Source organism: Salvelinus sp. IW2-2015, linkage group LG30 (genome assembly GCF_002910315.2).
Source record: "Salvelinus sp. IW2-2015 linkage group LG30, ASM291031v2, whole genome shotgun sequence".
Taxonomy (NCBI): Eukaryota; Metazoa; Chordata; class Actinopteri; order Salmoniformes; family Salmonidae; genus Salvelinus; species Salvelinus sp. IW2-2015.
The window spans coordinates 23,527,870-23,551,176 of NC_036869.1; the positions used below are offsets into that span (position 1 = coordinate 23,527,870).

Consider the following 23,307-nt stretch of genomic DNA (forward strand, 5'->3'; position numbering starts at 1 on the left):
TTTTAAGAACATTTTCCAACAAAACTATACAAAGAATCACAATGCACAGATAAAGTATATACACAAACATGCCAATCATTTCTTTAAAAAAAAAACCTGCCTATCGATTCTTCTAATGAAAGGAATCCCCCTCAAAACAACAAAACCTTCAATCCCTTGATATTTGAAGTGACTGACATTGGCCATCAAGCTCCTCACAGCAACAGCCCATTAGCACAGAGAGAGCCATTTTCATTTCGCAGGGTTTTTAATTTTCTCCCCGGCAAACAAATCTCTCAAAGGTTGACGCCGTCGTACAAGAGCCTTCGTTCATTCCCTTGTTTTTTTTCTTCTTCAACTCTCCCACCCCCTCTGGAAATTCATCAGTGGTGAAAAGGCGGGAATGAAATCTGCAGCGGTGATTTATGAGTTATTGTGATCCCGACATTCCCGGGGATGTATCAGCGGCGGGGTCGCGTCGGTGTTAATTAAAATTTGGTGCCGGATTAAAAGCAGTCAATGGTGGCCTCTGATCCACTGTTTCACAAGGAAAGTGTAATTAGAAAGGGATAATGGGGGGGAGCCGTGCCGAGCTGGTGTGGCTCCCCTCTACACACTCACACACACACGGGTGCGCACACACAGATGTGTGTCTGGACTTTCCTGCATTCGATAGAGGTAAAGGAGCGTGAAATAATGGCAAAATCATAACCTGTGGCAGAACGGAATTGAGCTCGCGTCTGTTTAACAACAGGGTGGTAAAATGAAGGAGAAGAACTGACAAATGTTAATTAGGAAACACTACTGTAAGAGCTGGAGGTGAAATAAGGTTGAATTAAATCATATTGCCAAAACAGATCTAGTTGTTCTACTTAGCTGAGATGCAGTTAACCGGTCTATAAATATATTATTCAAGAGGTGAATGGTGAAGTATAAAAACAGAATCTTTTCAGGACATCCCTTCGAAAGAATGTTCATTGGAACAGGAAGGGGATTTGAGAAAGAGATTGTTGACCTGCATTCAGCAGAGATAGGAGAGTAATTATTCCTTAGAGTAGCGATTACCTGTAGGGCACTGGAAAGTCACCGTCGTCGGCTCCATTCAGAGACCAAGGCCAAAAGGCCACGGCACTACGGCGCGACCTCAAACGATCAAATGACCCGTGAATACACAAACACAAGCCTTGACAGAGAGAGTTCAACTGAATCCAGTTGCAGGAGTCTGGAGAGGACAATGTAGGTCAAGGCAAGAGAGTTCAATATGACAGACAGTGAAGCCCTCAATAACTGGAGTTACAGTATGCATGTCTAACATGGTACAGTACAGACAGTATTTTGTTGGGAAGCCAAAAGCCAAGACTGTCTGGGTTCCTGCATACACATAGTCATCCCACGAGAGCAATTTGGCCAGTACAAAACACTTGCTCTCTCAAGATGCTGAGAAACAGATGAGAGCCATTGAGAGCATCCTGTCGGGCTGTATCACCGCCCTGGTATGGCAGTTACACCGCCCGCAACTGCAAGGCTCTCCAGAGGGTGGTGCGTTCTGCTCAACGCATCACCAGCGGCACACTGCCCGTCTTCCAGGACACCTACAGCACCCAATGTAACAGCAAGGCCAAAAAGATCACGAAGGACATGAACCACCCGAGCCACAGCCTGTTCACCCCGCTATCATCAAGAAGGCGAGGTCTTAATAACAAACTCGTATGTAATCTGTAAATATAAATAAAACGTGAAATCACAAAGCTGATTTACCCCCTTTTTCTCCCAATTTCAAATATGATCTTGCCTCATCACTGCAACCCCCAATGGGCTCGGGAGAGGTGAAGGTCAAGTCATGCGTCCTCCGAAACGTGACCCGCCAAACCGCGCTCCTTAACACCCGCTCACTTAACCCGGAAGCCAGCTGCACCAATGTTTCGGAGGAAACACTGCTCAACTGACAACTGAAGTCAACCTGCAGGCGCCCAGCCCGCCACGAGTCGCTAGAGCGCGATGAGCCAAGTAAAGCCCCCCGGCCAAACCCTCCCCTAACCCGGACGACACTGGGCTAATTGTGAGCCGGACTATGGGACTCCCGGTCACGGCCGGTTGTGACACAGCATGGGATCGAACCCGGGTCTGTCGTGACGCCCCAAGCACTGCGATTCAGTGCCTTAGAACTCTGCACCACTCAGGAGGCCATCACAAAGCTGTTTAGACACAGAGAAAATACAGACTCATGATTGGTTGAGATAATGAGGAGGCTCTTTCACGAGAAAGAGTCCATTCTGTCACTCAAGGCTTCTCTGTCAAATGGCACATCCTGCTCTCTGCAACCGCGGATATTTGAAAGATCCATTGGATAAATATTTTCATCATGGACTACATGCAAAGTGTAGCTACAGCTATCAATACCAGTGCTGTCCTGTGTAGAGCTCCTGGTATTGACACAGCTCTRTTTCTGTGGCTAAAGCAGCCTGGACTGGTTGAAGCCGAGTGGGATTGGGAAGGCTATTTTGAAAGTGTTTCAGTCTGCCGCGAATCATCATAATCCAAACACCAAACACATTTAAAATGCCAAGATAGCTACATGTAAATATGTTACAGTCTCAACTGTATCAAAAAGCTGTTTCATTGCTAGCAATATAGCTAGCTAGACAGTTGCATGCAGGTACCATTATAGCTCGCTTCGTCCCGGAACTAGCCATTGTTTACAGATGGCTTGTGGCGGGACGAAGTAACGGTAAAATAGCTAGCTAGCTAAGCTGGCCAGTTGCATTCTGCTATTAGTGTTGATTGCTGATGTGCTAAGGCATGCATGACATGATGATAAACTTTTTTCAAGTTTGCCAGTTTGTCGTGTTTAACTAGCTAGTTACCAAAAATAGCCACTGTGGTGCGAATGCTGATCGATTATAAAGCTAATCAAACCCCATGTTACGTTATAGGGACACATGCTAAATTGGCTAGCTAGCTAGCTAGCTATTAGATTATAGATTTTGAGGTTGTTTTTTTCATGTTCAACCAGCTGGCTAGCTCCAGTAGATGAATACAATTTACATCTGGCCTGCTGGTAATTATGAAGCCAAATGTTTGCTAAATCTAGCTAGTTATTTTGTCTGCATTGCCATTGTTGGGCTGGAAGCAGGTTAAGTGTATACAAGGCATTTTAGTACAGCTGTAGCAGTAAACAGGCAATAACAAGATATAGGACATTAATTAATTGATGTTTTACCCTATTTTTGTGTAATTTGTCTTTCAGCATAAACCTGCTCTCCTTCACCAGTACAAGGAGATGATGACGGGTGATCAAGTAACATTTCACATATTTTGTCTTTGTACTTTGAGCTTAKTGCTTGAACTTGGGGGTCAATGAATGTTATTGCTGGAATGCAAGGTTTTAATATCTTGTCTATTTTTGTCTGGTTTCTTACTTTACATATTTCATTTTCTGGAGCCTGGTTTTGTTGTGGCCAAGGAGCTTTCACTCAGATGGAAACAATTTTCAGCTGCTGTGCAATGTTAACATCSTTCCTCCCAGAGATGTGAAAGCGTCCCCCGGACTGGACACAACCCGGCAAACATATATTTTGGAGCAGATCAGGACTTTTGCAATGAAAAGACTATGKACATTACATGCCCTGCTCCAAAGGACAGGACAGAAAAATGCTCTGAGGCTAGATTTCTTTGTTCATATCATAACATGAACCAAAGTTCTCAAAGGATCTGATGATATAGGCCTAGGTCTAGAAAGTGTTTTTACCTAAGCCTTTATGAGTTTGTGTACAATTAAGTTGTCCCTAATTGTAGGCTACTACCTTTAGCACTTGAAGTTAAAGTATTTTATTGTTGAAATCTTTTATTTATTTGCCACAGTCGCATCTGTTCCAATGTGAACTCTTTAAGAGATGGGTCTAAGGCTTTCGAGGCTGTGAACAATGATAAATGGTCGTTAACAAAAAACAGCACTGTAKTTGTTCAATGTGAAAGGTTATCTTTATTATACAACAATAGGCAATGAAATACTGTAAATGGCTTGCCTGATGGGCAGTGGCAATTTTWGCATGTAAATCTTGGTGGGGCAAAAAAAAAATGTCACTCTGTTTTGTTAACTTTGAATACATTTGCTGGAGCAAGGAAATAAATATAATTTATACACAGCAAGTCACCTGACAATAATGGGCTACTCTCCCTTTTTATTCACCTGTCATTCTCCTGTCATGTCTCAAATATGAGCTGAGACACAAGGAAGGAATCCCTAGGACTTTGCTTATTTTCTTTAGAGCTGCATAACCAAGTCCAAGTTTGTGGGCTAGAAGAACCATCCTCACATTTATATCAAATGCCACATCTCCCCTGGAGCGCTCCTGCAGCCTGGAGGAAGTGTAAACACTCCTAAATGCATCACGGTCACCTTCACAGTGTGCACATTGTATCATGACAGAATGACAGAATCCCTGATTGGTGGGGTCTATGGTGATTTTCGGTCCAGTATTCAAGTTGGTTTATTTGTGACATGTGGAATAAAAGCCACTGTTGGCTGTCTGCTGTCTGATTGATCGCCTCTAGCTGTCATCTTCATCTCAACGAATTTGCCTCTAGACGCGCTGCTGCCGGCTACCTCCTTTTCCTCCTCTAGTTACCTGTACTGCCGCTGCCTCGATCGGCTGATCAAGCAATTTTTTTCTTTCATTCACTGCTTTTGTCGCATTGGCTAACTGAGATTGCATATTTTTATTCACATACTGTAGGTATATTATTCGAGATTTTCTCATTTAGTATTTTTTTTTACGTGGATTCTTCGCGGGAGATATTTTCAAAAAAGGAAGCGCTGCACGGCACGTGAGGCATTTTAACCAATCAGGTTGCCGGAAAGGGCTTTTAAATGCCATTAGCCAATCGGATGCCAGGAAATTACTCCTCTTTCAGCTTGAAGCACTACGTCTACAAAGGATATAGCTATGTATGGACTAGCTAACGCTATGCTCCAGAAAACAAGCTTTTGAATGATATATGATTCAACATGGAGAGTTTTAAAAATAGCTCTACATGAAACATGCTAACAAGAACAACATTTATGGTAGGTATAGTTGATGGGGTTGGGATAAAATGATACAAATCAAGTATTTATATACGTTATTGCTGATTTATTTGTAAATTGTATGAAAGTATGGAAGTTATAGTTGCAGAATATCCCAAAAGCTGAAAATTGACACAAGTAAAATCATATTTTTTGCCTGTGGTGCCTGGCCTTAATCAAATGGCAACCCGGACTATTTACATTGCACATGCTCTGAAAAGACTGCTGTTCAAAGGTAAGTATGAGGTGCAGTAGAGTATTTCTAATGAGGGTGCTCTAGAATTACATCCATGGAGATGGAATGGAGGAAGGCATCACTTTGAAGTCTGAAACATCCTGGCTGTACACAAACAAAAAATCTATATCTGTCATTTAAGCCAGCTCAACTTTATTGAGAAGATGCACCATGTCTGATACACTGCGCAGATACAAAAAAAATCGTAACCGGAATAAAGACAAACATGAACTGCCATATCGCATTTCCTGGGCCTGCTCTAACTGCTGCTGTTGAGATAAAGACAGAATTGTCAGTTAGGATAGTGTAGCCTAGAAGCGCAGAGAGCAGAGAGCAGCAAGAGCCCCAGGCCCCTATGGAACGCAATGCACTTTAGGCTACACCGCTAACGCTAAGCTACGTAGCTACAATATCCTGAGACCAGATAAGGGACTTATTACAATGCACGAATCAATCATGCATGCATCATTCATGCATTTCGCTATCAAATTATGTTAATCCTAATTACGTCGGGGGAAATTAGCATACTTTATCTGCATAATAGTCTGGATTGTTTGCCCCCCCCCCCCCAATTTGATATTCCCATTTTGATACAGAATTCCCATTTCTATATTCTGCTAGCTCTAATGATCCTGTGTGGTATTGCATACTACTTTACAATAATACCATCAGCGGGAATAATGGTTTAGTCACACACAGGCAGACTCATAGTTAAATGTAATCTTTAACATCCATGTGAGTCATCAAAGAGAGAGAGAGAGAGCAGCTGACACACATGCATGAATAATTACCGCTGTTACACACATGTACATGATTATTCGAGAGCATTTGCATGCTGTAATAGAGGAGATACATATGACCACTTTAAACAATATTCATGCTGATTTATACAGTATCATAGAATTACAATATTTMAAAAATGTGACATGCCAACCCAATGGGGGCAGATTATGCTAGTTCTTACTTCACAGTAGCAGGGCCGGCGTTATGGGCGGGCCTTAGGAGGCCGTACCACCTTGCCCGTCCAAATAAAATATTTAAATATTGATAATTTATTTGACCGAGATGCGCGCCGACAGAAAGACGCATCAATCTCCAAGTGAGCAAAACTGCTCCCCTCTATCTCAGTATGTGTAGACCATGTATCTGATGCTGTCTGGACCAAAAGAGTATGGTCATGTCATTCTATTTCTGTCCAGACTGCATCAGATACATGAGCTAGATATATAGAGAGGGACGCTGTTTCGCTCACTTGAAAGCTTTCACCGGTGATATAGTTTCAGCAGAGAGGAAGAGGCGAAGCGATAGGGCTCACKCTCGCCAAAATCTGTCCAGTATGCCGAATGTGTTTCTATGGGAGTCATATGCAGACCTAAACGTGTCGCCTGCCTTCCCGCCTTTGGGACAAAGTTGTTAGGGCAGAGATATGAGCATCTCGTCATTATATACAAATCTCTGGTTTCAGCCTCTTGCGAATTGGAAAGGACAGCTTGGGCACATGTAACAGTTTAAACTTTAGTCCAGTACCCTCGCCCACCGGGCGCGGACCAGGGACCCTCTGCACACATCAACAACAGTCACCCACGAAGCATCGTTACCCATCGCTCCACAAAAGCCGCGGCCCTTGCAGGGCAAGGGGAACYACTATTTCAAGGTCTCAGAGCAAGTGACATCACCGATTGAAAGGCTATTAGCGCGCACCACCGCTAACTAGCTAGCCATTTCACATCCGTTACACACAGTGCACTGTTAGGATGCTGGATTGCTCTAAAGTAAATTTATGTTTCGCCAAAATTATTTAATTACTCCGGTCTAAATAAAATCATAAAAAATACTTCACCAGRGAGCATGACTTCGGCACAGAGGATCATTAGCTTATTTTCAAAAAATTGCTGTGGATTGTTTCAAATCACAAGTGTGTTTGGGAAGGCCGTAATTTGAGTAGTGTGCGTGTCAATAGTCTAGCTGAATGACTTGCGGGTGTCAGTGAAAAGCATCTAAAATATGTGTGAAAATAATGTGTCTTGTGTAGAATTAAACATTTTGCATCAAGAAAAAGGGGAGGGGTTGTGTCGAAGATATGGTGCCCAATTGGCATAACACACCACCTACACCACTAACATGCTGACCAGACCGCTTGCMSGCATGTTRATTTKGWCCACCCACACCAGACGCGATMAGGACACRCTGGCTGAAATATCAAAACGAACTCTGAACCAACTATATTAATTTGGGGACARGTCAAAAAGCATTAAACATGTATGGCAATTTAGCTAGCTAGCTTGCTGTTGCTAGCTAATTTATCTTGGGATATAAACATTGGGTTGTTATTTTGMCTGAAATGCACAAGGTCCTCTACTCCGACAATTAATACACAGATAAAAGGGTAAACTGGATTTGTTTCCAGTAATCTCTCYTCCTTCAGGCTTCTTCTTCTTCCTTGGACTTTATATGGAGGTTGGCAACCAACTTTAAGGAGCATTACCTCCACATTCTGGACTGGAGTGTGGACCTCAGTTCATCTTTCAATCACCCACGTGGGTATATGCTTCTAAAAACCAATGAAGAGATGGGAGAGGCGGGACTTGCAGTGTGTCTAGCATCATGAACAGAACCAAGTTCTATTTAGGTGTGGGTGCAATGGTTGAATAACATGTATGTGTACATTTATTTTGCAACGCTTGCAGGATGCAAGCAGTGTGGTCAGCATGTAACTTTTTATTCTTCTCACACAAGTCAACAAGWCTGTTTTTTAAACATCCATTGCGAATGATAGTTCCTCAGTATTTAAAAATTATTTCCAACACTCCCTGCCTCGATWATCAACAAGCCTCGGTGTGAGCAAAATATCATATCTGGTGATCCCATATATCCTGTGGAAACATAATACAAAAACAGTTTTCTGTCCCGATCTCACTGGCGCAGGAAACGTTGATGGCCCAGAATTGGCTCTTTGATACAATGTTGCAAGTTCGTTAGCAACTGTTTCTGGCCAGACACTAACGCAGAGAAGAGAGATAGATGGATATAATTGAAAGAACCAGAATTTTCCTCAGGATATTTTCTACTTTTTTATTTGTCGGCTTTAGGTCTAGGTGKTTTACTTAATTGATGATGGAAGTTATAGGCCTACTGCTGCAACTCCGAGTTCTATGCTTTCATTTCTTCAGCCGCGAATGGATCGCAGTGTATGAATGTGTCCATATGGCAGAGGCTCGTGCTCTTGCCATAGTTTAATTTGAACTTTTAAACTTTTCTCATTTCACTTCAGATTTTTATGATTCATCACATGACAWTGGTTTTGAGAAACGAAAACGTTATTATTGGAATTAAACTGTTCCACGAAAATGTGCATATAAAAATAATCATAACTGATTGGTAGGATAAATTGCTAGCTTCCCCAAACTTGAAACTCACGAGCTGCCATGGAACTCACGAGCTGCCAAAAATGCGCGCAAGCGCGTGCACACAGGGGTGTCCCGTGAAAAAATAGGCCAGCCTATGGAAATCAAATGCCCGTCCAAYTGATTAATTATGTTGCTGGGTCTGCACAGTAGGGCCGTCAAAAATTATTAAAACTAATATTTTTTCATTTTGCAGAAATGCCTTCTTGAACGTGTGAACTTTCTTGTGCCTTAATTACAAACTTGTTTGGGATCTATTAATGTTACATTATGAGCCTGGTTTAGCCATGGAGAAAGAATTCAGCTATACAGGGAGAAAGACAGGATCCTTCTCCCAACTAAGCCATACCGAATCGAATTTCACACATATAACAACAGATTAATTAAATTAAGTAAAGTATGATGGGGATAAAGGAGGAGAATGGGTGAATTGATGAGCGAGGGGAAGCAAACGATGCATAATTATGTAACCACCAATTGTGTAAGAACAAAAGGACGAGCCATGCTATTGCATTGATCAATTCTAATTCTAGTATTCAAATTGTATGTACCCTATATCAGYCCACCGAATCAAAGCTGTCTTATCAGTCTACTCTGGCCTACTTGGATTAGGCTACACAGTGAGTAATTGTACATGCTGAACGGCTTTCAATATCTGGGAAAATATCCACATCACGCAGCAGGTGAGCGAGTGTCGGAGAATGTGGTGATGAGGCTTGTAGAACCTTACATTGGCAAGGGGAGAAAGGCCACCAAGGCCAATTTCTTCACTTCACTGTCCTTGGCGAAGWAGTTGCTTGCAAAGAAAACAAGTCTGGCATGATGAGAGGGAGCTCCATCCCTCTGCGAAAAATAAGGCACCTGCACAGCCATTGTACTCCACAACGGTGCTGAAGAACGACAGAGAGACGGGACACAATAAAGAAGGCCGCAGACTATTACGCACTACAACCAAACAAATGGTACTGTATGTCAAAGTGTGAAAGTGACGAAAATTGTGTCAACTGTAAGGACAAGGGATAACAGCTAAATTACATTCAACTGATGCGATTGCGTGAAAWCCCACACAAGCAGGAGCGGACAATCATTTTATATTTTTGACTGCTGTCATAGTGACACTTATATTCATTATAATGCCATTATTGGTTTTGTGCTGAGTTTCACTATTTATCAAGGCTACTTGGAACTTATAATTATGTTTTTTTTATTCAATGTTTTTACATACAGCCTACGGACGGGACCCCCCTTCATCTAATGTAAATTATATTGTGTTATTCGAAAGAAAATAAACACAATCAAGTTATTATTTTTGCTATAGCATATATGAAATGTAGGCTATTAATTGCAATGTTAGAATGTTGCAGTCAGAAGGACTGCTCATTACCTTGAAGGGGGGTCCGTCAAGACGCAGCGGTTTTAGTGTTAAGCGGGCGTGAACGTTGCTGAATGGGCCTGAACAAAGAGGAGCTCCGAGCACTCAACAAAATCTTTCATGGGCATTTCATCCTACTTGTCTCCTAAGTAGGATAACACATTTTTATGTTTTAAAGAAGCATGCTTCCTTGAATCACATTGTATGATATACCTTTTTGGAGCTTTGAACTTTTGTAATCTGTAAAAATAAAAAATAAAAACATTTCAGATTTTTCGACATAAGCCCCCTTTGGGACATGCCATCACAAATTATTGAAGTACATTCAAAAGGCTTTATTGGCCTTTTATTGCCAAAGCAAACATATAGAAATGTATCAAATCAATGATGACACAGATTTATTTCAAGTGAGGAAGTGTCACATACGGAGCTAAAGGCATAGCAATGTAAAACCCTAATTGATTATATACTGAATGCCATAGGATATCCGATAGACCTATGGAAAACAATGACAAACATGGTTGACCATTGCCTTGGACTAATGACCTCAAGGCTAATTACGACTCAATTTATGGGAGTGTTTATATAGTTAGTTGACCCTGTTCTTTCCACCACCACGTCCCTCAATAAAGTTTTAGATTAATTCATTAAATGAAGCAATGGGACATTGGTCATGTTTTCCTGCTCGTAGCTGTACTCTTGTTTAATTAGCCCTTATCAAATCATTGGAGGGACCGTAGGAACCCTTGACAAGAAGTTTTTAAAAGGGGACTTTTATGAGACGTATTTAGTAAGTCTTTGGGGTTTTGAACAGCGGCCAGCCATTTCTCCGGCGGGCAGGGAGGGAGGGTGGGCGGGTGATGGTTTGGGTGAGCTGCATTGCGGTGAGCAGAGCAAACAGTAAGGCAATGTGGGGGGGTTTTGAAAAGCTTACTGGATAGAATTCTGGGCTTAGCTGTGTCTGTGTGTATCTGTGTGTGAGTATGTGTGTCTGTGTGGCTAGCTGCAGCCAAGACAAGGCCGAGTTGGTTGGTCCCGCTTCAAACCCAGGCAAGAGAATCCTCGCTAGGTTCTGCATTCCTCCTCATTTATCCTCCTGCACTGGGTGACTGGCGATAAATAAAATTAGGCTCCCAGAGCCCGTCTTGTGGCTGCTGTCCATGTACCACCAAACCAACATTGTGTGTGTGTGTGTGTGTGTGTATGTGCGTACGTGTCCAAACTGAGGCGATGTATGAAAATGTTATCTTTGGGTTGGAGACCTCTGACCACATCAGTCACATCAGGGCATAACAGCACAGTGTGTTGACATATCACATGGCACCACTTCCCCCTCACAAATACACTGGTAGGACAGACCTGTTCTCATCTTGGCTCCTCTGCACACATACACACACCCAACGCACACTTCTCATAGAAACACACACGTGTGTGTGTGTACATGTATAATATGTGTGCATATGTGTGCACACGCACACACACAACACACAGCTTTTACACATTCATTTACCCCTCACGCATTCAATGTCAACCTGCCGGCCTAATGCTCAGGGACAATATCTATTTTATTGTAAAATAATTCTTATTCTTTTATATGAGACACTACAGGTGAGATAGTGGTACAGGCAATTCACTTATYAACCCTGCAACATGGATTTATGGGGGATTCATCTCGCGCTGATGCACCGTATTGGCGTCATTGTATTTCTTGTCATTTTCTCCCAGGTATAAAAGTGTCCTTGGCGGCATCCCAAATGGCCCCCTCTATTCCCTACATAGTGCACCACTTTTAACCAGAGCCCTATGGGTCCTGGTCAAAAACAGTGCACTATACAGGGAGTAGAGTGCCATTTGAGACGTAGCTCTTATCTATGAGCTGCAGTGGCTTGCTGAGGGAAGAGTGCCAGGGCACAGGGCCAAGGGGACCMGGACAGCACAGCTCACTGGTACCATACATTACAGACTGTGGCATCAGGAACAACCTCATACTGTAATAGCCTTGGGTATAGACACTACGGGCTGGTTTCCCGGACAGTTCTGGACTAAAAAGCATTTTCAATGGATATTCTCTATTCAGCATGCTTTTTAGTTCAGGACTAGGTTTAATCTGTGTCCAGGAAACTGGCCCTATGGGTTTTGAACCAAAATATGAGTGTGGACCTCTACCTCAATCATCATCTGATCAATAACCTTCTGCATTCTGCCTCCCTTAGCTGCAGGATCTGTTTATTTATCTGCTTTCTGTCTGCACCACTTTTACTGTAGCAGAACTCAATCTTACTGTAAAGCACTGCTTATTGTAAAACTGTTACAGGTTAGTGCAGCAGAACAGGAAATCAACCAGGTGCTGTAGATATGAGATTATCATCTTGACTATTCAAATACTGAAGTGTTTTCATATCTGGGCCTCAATTAATCCATCCTTCCTTCTACCCTTCGCCTTCCTACCAATGCCCAGGGGTAACGTATAGTACAACACCATACAGTCCAGCTGCTATAGTATTTTACTCAAATTCTCATCARTCAAAAYAAGTAWCTGGGTTTCTGAGGTACAGTCATTCCAAAATCAACATTGCTGTTGCACAGTTGATTTAACTGATGTGCAGTTCACATTGTTTTGCATGAATAATTAAGAATTATGAGGACTATCATAACTCTTCCAATCATAAATGTTCCATCATGATTTGTGGACTCCTAAAGCTATCTATATTGGGATAAGACGTTACTAAAATACCCAGTTACTCAGACAGACAGCTCAGGTTTGAACAGTGCTCAGTTCACAGTGTTTATATTAAGATCCATTTGGATGAGAGAGAATGACATATGGGCCAGTCTTGACTAAATGGCTAGCCTGATTTAAAAGACCCAAAACCAGCCTTTAAATTATAATTCGCATATTTCAAGAACACCTCTCACAGCCAACTGGTGTTAATTGATCTGAGTGGGCAGAATAATGTTAGTGAGAAAATATCCTAAACACACAGCAGACCTGGTCTCCATTCAGATGTGTAATTGCCTTCGCCACTCAGTTGCACAGTAATACACAGTAACTACATTGTCTTGTTGGCTTAAAAGTGTAACACCGCATCATCTGAAGAGCTCTTGAGAGGGAGGGAGGAAGATACCTGCAGGGTGTTAATTACTTGTCAAAAGGTTGTTAAAGGTAGTCTCAGTTAAATGACCTTGTGGCACCACAGATATTGAGATAAGCGAGATGCAAGACTTCGCTCTCACACGGTCACACACAGTATCTGCGCACGTGCATGAGTTTGCTTCACGCWGTTGGAGAGTGGTAGCCAGGGCGCCAAAACAGTGGAGAGGTTGAGCCTCATGCTTCAATGCTCTTAGTTGTTGAGGAAATTGACCCACTATGCTGTTTACTTTCTGCATCTACGTCATATCGCTGAGTCTACCTTGAAGATAGATGATCTGGCGAAACACTGACTGGCAATAGTGACCCACGCAAATTTGACAAGAGTGTAAACAAACACACGCACACACACACACAGGGGCTAGAAAACACTGGTTCTTGAGGGATACTCAATGCCTGAAATTTAATTTGACGATTTAAGTAATTTAAGTCGTAGGCTAGAATGTCAACAGACCTTAAACAGTGGCAGATTACATGAAAAAGTGAAAACCCTTAAGCCCACAAAGCTTGGAGTTCTAGAGGGAAAATGAATAGACAGTGACATTTTGTGCTACATGTACATCCAGTTTAGCCTGATTGTTTGATGCAGGTTGGAATACAGCAACATAATCAAATSAAATTTTATTTGTCAGATGCTTCTTAAAAAAACAGGTGTARACTAAGTTAAATGCTTACTTACGGGCCCTTCCCACCAATGCAGAGAGAGAAAAAAGATAAATAATTGAAAAATAATAACAAGGAATGAATACACATTGAGTAACGATAACTTGGCTATATACACAGGGTACCAGTACCGAGTCGATGTGCAGGTGTACGATGTAACTGAGGTAGAGATTCAGTACCAGTCTAAAGTTTGGACACACCTACTCAGTCAAGGGTTTTTCTTTATTTTTACTATTTTCTAAATTGTAGAATAATAGTGAAGACATCCAAACAATGAAATAACACGTATGGAATCATGTGGTAACCAAACAAGTGTTAAACAAATCAAAATACTATTTATATTTTAGATTCTTCAAAGTAGCCATCCTTTGCCTTGATGACAGCTTTGCACACTCTTGGCATTATCTCAACAAACCATGCTTTTCCAACAGTCTTGAAGGAGTTCCCACATATGCTGAGCATTTGTTGGTTCACTCTGCGGTCCAACTCATCCCAAACCATCTCACGCTGGTAGGCCGTCATTGTAAATAAGAATTGTTCTTAACTGACTTGCCTAGTTAAATAAAGGTTAAATATATATATACACTGCTCAAAAAAATAAAGGGAACACTTAAACAACACAATGTAACTCCAAGTCAATCACACTTCTGTGAAATCAAAACTGCCACTTAGGAAGCAACACTGATTGACAATAAATTTCACATGCTGTTGTGCAAATGGAATAGACAACAGGTGGAAATTATAGGCATTAGCAAGACACCCCCAATAAAGGAGTGGTTCTGCAGTGGTGACCACAGACCACTTCTCAGTTCTTTTGCTTCCTGGCTGATGTTTTGGTCACTTTTGAATGCTGGCGGTGCTTTCATTCTAGTGGTAGCATGAGACGGAGTCTACAACCCACACAAGTGGCTCAGGTAGTGCAGCTCATCCAGGATGGCACATCAATGCGAGCTGTGGCAAGAAGGTTTGCTGTGTCTGTCAGCGTAGTGTCCAGAGCATGGAGGCGCTACCAGGAGACAGGCCAGTACATCAGGAGACGTGGAGGAGGCCGTAGGAGGGCAACAACCCAGCAGCAGGACTGCTACCTCCGCCTTTGTGCAAGGAGGAGCACTGCCAGAGCCCTGCAAAATGACCTCCAGCGCCACAAATGTGCATTGGGTCTGCTCAAAACGAGGTGGTATGAGGGCCCGACGTCCACAGGTGGGGGTTGTGCTTACAGCCCAACACCGTGCAGGACGTTTGGCATTTGCCAGAGAACACCAAGATTGGGCAAATTCGCCACTGGCGCCCTGTGCTCTTCACAGATGAAAGCAGGTTCACACTGAGCACGTTGACAGACGTGACAGAGTCTGGAGACGCCGTGGAGAACGTTTCTGCTGCCTGCAACATCCTCCAGCATGACCAGTTTGGCGGTGGGTCAGTCAGTGTGTTGGGGGTGCATTTCTTTGTGGGCCGCACAGCCCTCCATGTGCTCGCCAGAGGTAGCCTGACTGCCATAGGTACCGAGATGAGATCCTCAGCCCCTTGTGAGACCATATGCTGGTGCGGTTGGCCCTGGGTTCCTCCTAATGCAAGAACAATGCTAGACCTCATTGTGGCTGGAGTGTGTCAGCAGTTCCTGCATGAGGAAGGCATTGATGCTATGGACTGGCCGCCCGTCCCCAGACCTGAATCCAATGAGCACATCTGGGACATCATGTCTCGCTCCATTCACCAACGCCACGTTGCACCACAGACTGGCCAGGAGTTGGCGGATGCTTAGTCCAGGTCTGGGAGGAGATCCCTCAGGAGACCATCCGCCACCCATCAGGAGCATGCCCAGGAGGTCATACAGGCACGTGGAGGCCACACACCTACTGAGCCTCAGTTGATTGTTTTAAGGACATTACCATCAAAGTTGATCAGCCTGTAGTGTGGTTTTCCACTTTAATTTTGAGTGTGACTCCAAATCCAGACCTCCATGGGTTGATAAATTTGATTTCCATTGATMATTTTTGTGTGATTTTGTTGTCAGCACATTCAACTATGTAAAGAAAAAAGTATTTAATAAGAATATTTCATTCATTCAGATCTAGGATGTGTTATTTTAGTGTTCCCTTTATTTTTTTGAGCAGTGTATATATATTTTTAAATAGTAATGAGGTCAGGTGATTGTGGAGGCCAGGTCATCTGATGTAGCACTCCATCACTCTCCTCCTTGGTAAAATAGCCCTTACACAGCATGGAGGTGTGTTGGGTCATTGTCCTGTTGAAAAACAAATGATAGGCCCTCTAAGCGCAAACCAGACGGGATGGCGTATCGCTGCAGAATGCTGGTAACCATGCTGGTTAAGTGTGCCTTGAATTCGAAATAAATCCCAGACAGTGTCACCAGCAAAGCACCCCCACACCATCACATCTCCTCCTCCATGCTTCACGGTGGGAACTACACATACGGAGATCATCCGTTTACCTACTCTGTGTCTCACAAAGACAGCGGTTGAAACCAAAAATCTCAAATTTGCACTAATCAGACCAAAGGACAGATTTCCACCGGTCTAAAGTTCATTGCTCGTGTCTCTTGGCCCAATCAAGCCTCTTCTTATTATTGGTGTCCTTTAGTACTGGTTTCTTTGCAGAAATTCGACCATGAATGCCTGATTCACACTTCTCTCCTCTGAACAGTTGATGTTGAGATGTGTCTGTTACTTGAACTCTGTGTAGCATTTACTTGGGCTGCAATTTCTGAGGCTGGTAACTCTAATGAACTTATCCTCTGCAGCAGACGTAACTCTCGGTCTTCCTTTCCTGTGGCGGTCCTCATGAGAGCCAGTTTTTTGCGACTGCACTTGAAGAAACTTTTAAAGTTCTTGAAATTTTCCACATTGACTAACCTTCATGTCTGAAAGTAATGATGGACTGTCGTTTCTCTTTGCTTATTTGAGCTGTTCTTGCCATAATATGGACTTGGTATTTTACCAAATAGGGCTATCTTCTGTATACCACCCCTACCTTGTCACAACACAACTGATTGGCTCAAACGCATTAAGAAGGAAAGAAATTCCAAAAATGTACTTTTAGCAAGGCACACCTGTTAATTGAAATACATTCCAGGTGACTACCTCATGAAGCTGGTTGAGAGAATGCCAAGAGTTTGCAAAGCTGTCATCAAGGCAAAGGGTGGCTACTTTTTTTGGTTTCTACATGATTCCATGTGTTATTTTATAGTTTTAAAGTCTTCACTATTATTCTACAACGTAGAAAACAGTAAAAATAAAGAAAAACACTTTAATGAGTAGGTGTGTCCAAACTTTAGACTGTTACTGTATATAGTGCATTCTGAAAGTATTCAGACCCCCACATTTTGTTACGTTACAGCCTTATTTTAAAATGGATTAAACTATTTTTTCCGTCATCAATCTACACACCATACCCCATAATGACAAAGCAAAACAGGTTTTTAGAAATTGTTGCTAATTTATTACAAATAAAAAACTGAAATATCACATTTACATAAGCATTCAGACCCTTTACTCAGTACGTTGTTGAAGCACCTTTGGCAGCGATTACAGCCTCGAGTCTTCTTGGGTATGACGCTACAAACTTGGCACAACTGTATTTGGGGAGTTTCCCCCATTCTTCTCTGCAGTTCCTCTCAAGCTCTGTCAGGTTGGATGGGGAGCATCGCGGCACAGCTATTTTTAGGTCTCTCCAGAGATATTAGATCGGGTTCAAGTCCGGGCTCTGGCTGGGCCACTCAAAGACTTGTCCCGAAGCCACTCCTGTGTGTTGTCTTGGCTATGTGCTTAGGGTAGTTGTCCTGATGGAAGGTGAACCTTTACCCCAATCTGAAGTCCTGAGCGCTCTGGAGCAGATTTTCATCAAGAATCTCTGTCATGTCTGCCAACAAACTAAATTACTTAAATGTAAATGTAATGTGCCTTTTACTGAGGAGTGGCTTCTGTCTGGCCACTCTACCATGAAGGCCTGATTAGTGGAGTGCTGCAGAGATGGTTGTGCTTCTGAAAGAACTCTGGAGCTCTGTCAGAGTAACCATTTGGTTCTTGGTCACCTCCCTAACCAAGGCCCTTCTCCCCCAATTGTGCAGTTTGGCCGAGTGGCCAGCTCTAGTTAGAGTCTTGGTTGTTCCAAACTTTTACCATTTAAGAATTGAGGCCACTGTGTTCTTGGGGACCTTCAATGCTGCAGACATGTTTTGGTACCCTTCCCCAGATATGTACCTCGACACAATCCTGTCTCGGAGCTCTACGGACAATTTCTTCGACCTCATGGCTTGGTTTTTTCTCTGACATGCACTGTCAACTGTGGAACCTTATATACACAGGTGTGTGTCTTTCCAAATCATATCCAATCAATTGAATTTACTACAGGTAGACTCCAATCAAGTAGTAGAAACATCTCAAGGATGATCAATGGAAACAGGATGCACCTGAGCATCACTTTTGAGTCTCATAGCAAAGGGTCTGAATAATTACGTAAATATTATTTTCAATAAATTTGCAACAATTTCTAAAAACCCGTTTTTGCTTTGTCATTATGGGGTATTGGGTGTAGATTGATGAGGAAACATTTTTTTTGAATCCATTTTAGAATAAGGGTATAACGTAACAAAATGTGGAAAAACTGAACGGGTTTTAATACTTTCCGAAATGCACTGTACATATAGGTAGGGCTAAAGTGACTAGGCAACAGGATAGATAATCACCTCAGCTACCGTGGCAGATTGCACAAAAATGTGCAGACAGAGACAATATTTTAACAAAGCTTCGATCACGAGGGGCCTCCGAAAAATAAATCTCCAATGCAGAGACAAACATAAAAACCATGAGAAGGACAAAGTGTTCCTTTATTTTTTATGCACGGCCCTCTTTGTCCCTGAGCTCTGATTCATTCATGAGGAACAGCCAAGCCGCTCCCATCTACCCTTATTCATTCATTTCTGATTTATTCCTTCCTTAACTAATCAAGGATATGATCATTACTCCGGAAGATGCAGGGGCGAACCCCTTGCAGGTCAGTGGAAGGCTGCGGCCCCCATTGTGGTTACCACAATAGCGACGGCGACTCTCGGATAAAAAATGGTGGTAGATACGCCCTCGCCCTCGACTAATAACCCTCAAGGCCGTTTGTCGATGGACCGGGAGGGAAGAGAGCTCAACAGTGTTGTATAAGGATGGAACTGACGTCAAACACAAGCAAGGATGGTGTCAGAGCTCAGGGCTCATGACACAGAGACAGGGCTGCTGTCCCTCGGGGCATTGGTCTCCCGGCCGGCCAGCCCTGGAAGTGAAGCGGCAACCACACTGCCAGCGGGAGCAGCACAGGAAGTGGAGGGGGGGGACAAAAGGTCACTGCTGGAGGAATGTGGTGGCCGGGTTCTATTTACGACGTGCTCACCCATTTAGACGCCAGCTTGGTGAGTGGCCAACTTGGAAGGCGAGAGAGCGCCTTGGCTTAAAGGAATGGGAGATGGAAAAGGGAGGGAGATGGAAGCAGGGGGGGGGGGGGCTTGAGCTGTGTGAGGCGCTGCAGCAAAACAAAAACGGGCCGGAGTACGGTACACCACATTGAGGTTTGCGACGCCACCCGGTCAATGGAATTCTCCCATTGTGATACTAATTAAGGGCATTACTACACATGCAAACAGGGGACAGGCTTACGCTCTTCTCTTTATGCTCTCCTCTCACCTGTTTCCATAGCTTGCCTCTTTCTGGAATCGCTGTTGGAAGAGAGAAGCATTTTGGAAGAGGTCCGTTGCTGGCCGCACTTAAGTTGGATTCTCATCTGCACATAATCATTTTTCAAAGGGCAGAGGGGCTGCAGAGAGAATCCTTAATTGCGCCGGCAACATAGACAATGTTTATATCTCGGCCCTCTAATGAGAACCGATATGGATGCAAACAGCACTCGCTTGCCTTTCCTTTCCACTTCCAGAAATGCACACGGGACAATCCAAAACAGGCCTTTTTGGAGAGCACAACCTCATTCATCAATTCCTCCTTTATGCTCGGCATCATGCAATACTCTACTCAGCCATCGACTAGCATACATAATCTATTTTTTTTATAGACACTAACATTTGCAGATAATTCTCCATTAGAGGCTCACTCTGTGCTAGGGGGAGTGTATGGAGCAGGCAACTGTAATGGCCAAGCCTAGAAGAAAAGTGACGCACCACTTTATATACCGTACATCTTCTATTGTAGTGTCATGTATCTTCAAGGATTCCCAGCCCACATGGGCTTATAAAACACTTTATCTACTGCTGTAGAAAGTAACATAATCATATACACTGAGTGTACAAAACATTAAGTACCAAATTTTCCATGACATACCAGTTGAAGTCGGAAGTTACCATTACACCTTAGCCAAATACATTTAAACTCAGTTTTTTCAAAATTCCTGACATTTAACCCGAGTAAACATTCCCTGTCTTAGGTCATTAGGATCACCACTTTATTTTAAGAATGTGAAATGTCAGAATAATTGTAGAGAGAATGATTTATTTCAGCTTTTATTTCATTCATCACATTCCCAGTGGGTCAGAAGTTTACATACACTCAATTAGTATTTGGTAGCATTGCCTTTAAATTGTTTAACTTAGGTCAAACGTTTCGGTAGCCTTCCACAAGCTTCCATTAATAAGTTGGGTGAATTTTGGCCCATTCCTCCTGACAGAAGCTGGTGTAGCTGAGTCAGGTTTGTAGGCCCTCCTTGCTCGCACACGCTTTTCAGTTCTCCCCACACATTTTCTATAGGATTTAGGTCAGGGCTTTGTGATGGCCAATACCTTGACTGTGTTGTCCTTAAGCCATTTTTGCACAACTTTGGAAGTATGCTTGGGGTCATTGTCCATTTGGAAGACCCATTTGCGACCAAGCTTTAACTTCCTGACTGATGTCTTGAGATGTTGCTTCAATATATCCACATAATTTCCTACCTCATGATGCCATCTATTTTGTGAAGTGCACCAGTCCCTCCTGCAGCAAACACCCCCACAACATGATGCTGCCACCCCGTGCTTCACAGTTAGGATGGTGTTCTTCGGCTTGCAAGCATCCCCCTTTTTTCCAACATAACGATGGTCATTATGGCCAAACAGTTCTATTTTTGTTTCATCAGACCAGAGGACATTTCTCCAAAAAGTACGATCTTTGTCCCATGTGCATAAAAACCATAGTTCGGCTTTTTATGGCGGTTTTGGAGCAGTGGCTTCTTCCTTGCTGAGCGGCCTTTCAGGTTATGTTGATATAGGACTCGTTTTACTGTGGATATTGATACTTTTGTACCTGTTCCTCCAGCATCTTCACAAGGTCCTTTGCTGTTTTGTCTGGGAATTGATTTGCACTTTTCGCACCAAAGTACGTTCATCTCCAGCAGACAGAATGCATCTACGTGGTCCCATGGTGTTTATACTTGTGTACTATTGTTTGTACAGATGAACGTGGTACCTTCATGCGTTTGGAAATTGCTCCCAAGGATGAACCAGAATTGGAGGTCATTTTTATTTTGCTGATTTCTTTTGATTTTCCCATGATGTCAAGCAAAGAAGCACTGAGATTGAAGGTAGGCCTTGAAATACATCCACAGGTACACCTCCAATTGACTCAAATTATGTAAATTAGCCTATCAGAAGCATCTAAAGCCGTGACATCATTTTCTGGAATTTTCCAAACTGTTTAAAGGCACAGTCAACTTAGTGTATGTAAACTTCTGACCMACTGGAATTGTGATACAGTGTATTATAAGTGAAATAATCTGTTTGTAAACAATTGTTGGAAAAATGACTTGTGTCGTGCACAAAGTAGATGTCCTAACCGACTTGCCAAAACTATAGTTTGTTAACAAGAAATATGTGGAGTGGTTCAAAAACTAGTTTTAATGACTCCAACATAAGTGTATGTAAACTTCCGACTTCAACTGTAGACTGACCAGGTGAATCCAGGTGAAAGCTATGATCCATTATTGATGTCACTTGTTAAATCCACTTCAATCAGTGTAGATGAAGGGGAGGAGAAAGGTTAAAGAAGGCCTTGAGACAAAGCCTTGAGACAACTGAGACATGGATTGTGTATGTGTGCCATTCAGAGGGTGAATGGACAAGACACTTAACAGTTAAGTGTCTTTGAACGGGGTATGGTAGTAGGTCCCAGGCGCACCGGTTTGTGTCAAGAACTGTAACGCTGCTGGGTTTTTCACGCTCAACAGTTTCCCGTGTGTATCAAGAATGGCCAACCACCCAAAGGACATTGAGCCAACTGTGGGAAGCATTGGAGTCAACATGGGCCAGCATCCCTGTGGAACGCTTGACACTTTTGTAGAGTCCATRCCAAACGAATTGAGGCTGTTCTSAGGGCAAAATTATTACGTATGTGTTTTCCCAGGATTCAAATCCACTATCCTGGCATTGCAAGCATCATGCACTACCAACTGAGCTAYAGAACACAAATATAAACTGGATGACAGGTGTCATTGAGGAACAACAACAGGCAGCTGAGAAGAGAACAAAACCGTGGGAGCCAATTGTCTCATCTAATTTCGTACAATCCAGTGTGGTGTTGAACTGCCAGGCCGGCTTGTGAATCTCAGCCTCCGCAGCCTTATCTCCTGGCAGAGGAAACGGAGGTCCTTCAAAGGGCTGAGGTCATTTCCTCTGCCTCGGGGCTCATAAAGGAAAATATAAAATGTCTCCATTCGGTCAGCCCCTGCTTTCCTTCAAATGCCTGAGCTTCCTTTTTCATGTTTTTTTTCGGGACAGCAAATTAGTGGTTTCGGTTCCCCCAGACCCTCAGATTAAGCTAACCCACATCTCACTCCTACTAAATGAAAAACATCCAAAGGGAAGCAGGAGGGAACAATACAGGGACAGAGGGAGAGAATGCCTCCCCTCTTACCCACGGAGCTTGACGGCCCTTAAGCCTTTCACAACTTCCTGTTCCCATTGCTCTCCGGTCGGTCCAGGGCGTCAGCGCTGGGAAGATGGAGAGGCTCATTCAGAGCCCGCGCGATGCAGAGGTGGAAGGCAGTCACGCTGTGATACTAGGCAGGCGGAGGATTGATGGATCTGCTGCTGGTTGCTGCAGGAGCCATAGAGTCCTAAGGCAGATGGATGAGTGTGTGGGTGGGGGTGTAGGCTGCGTGTGTGGAGGAGACGAGAGGCTCTAGTATGCTAGTCTAAATGTGATTATGCACTCTGTGTTTTACAGAGTGCAAAAATGTGGAATGTACATGTGTGTGTTATTCTACGTGCATGTGTGCATTAATGTACATATSTGTATGCAAGCTCAGTGGTGGAAAAAGTACCCAATTGTCATACTTGGRGCGGCAGGTAGCYTAGTGGTTAGAGCGTTGGACTAGTAACCGAAAGGTTGCAAGATCGAATCCCCGAGCTGACAAGGTAAAAATCTGTCGTTCTGCCCCTGAACAAGACAGTTAACC

The 23,307-nt window shown here is 43.2% G+C and overlaps 1 protein-coding gene across 1 annotated transcript in view; it reads right to left on the bottom strand.

Moving 5' to 3' along the window:
- The window catches only part of LOC111955198 (RNA-binding motif, single-stranded-interacting protein 3-like), a 222,281-nt gene that overhangs the window by 138,540 nt on the left and 60,434 nt on the right, over positions 1–23,307 (bottom strand). The gene's annotated exons all lie outside the window — the stretch shown is intronic.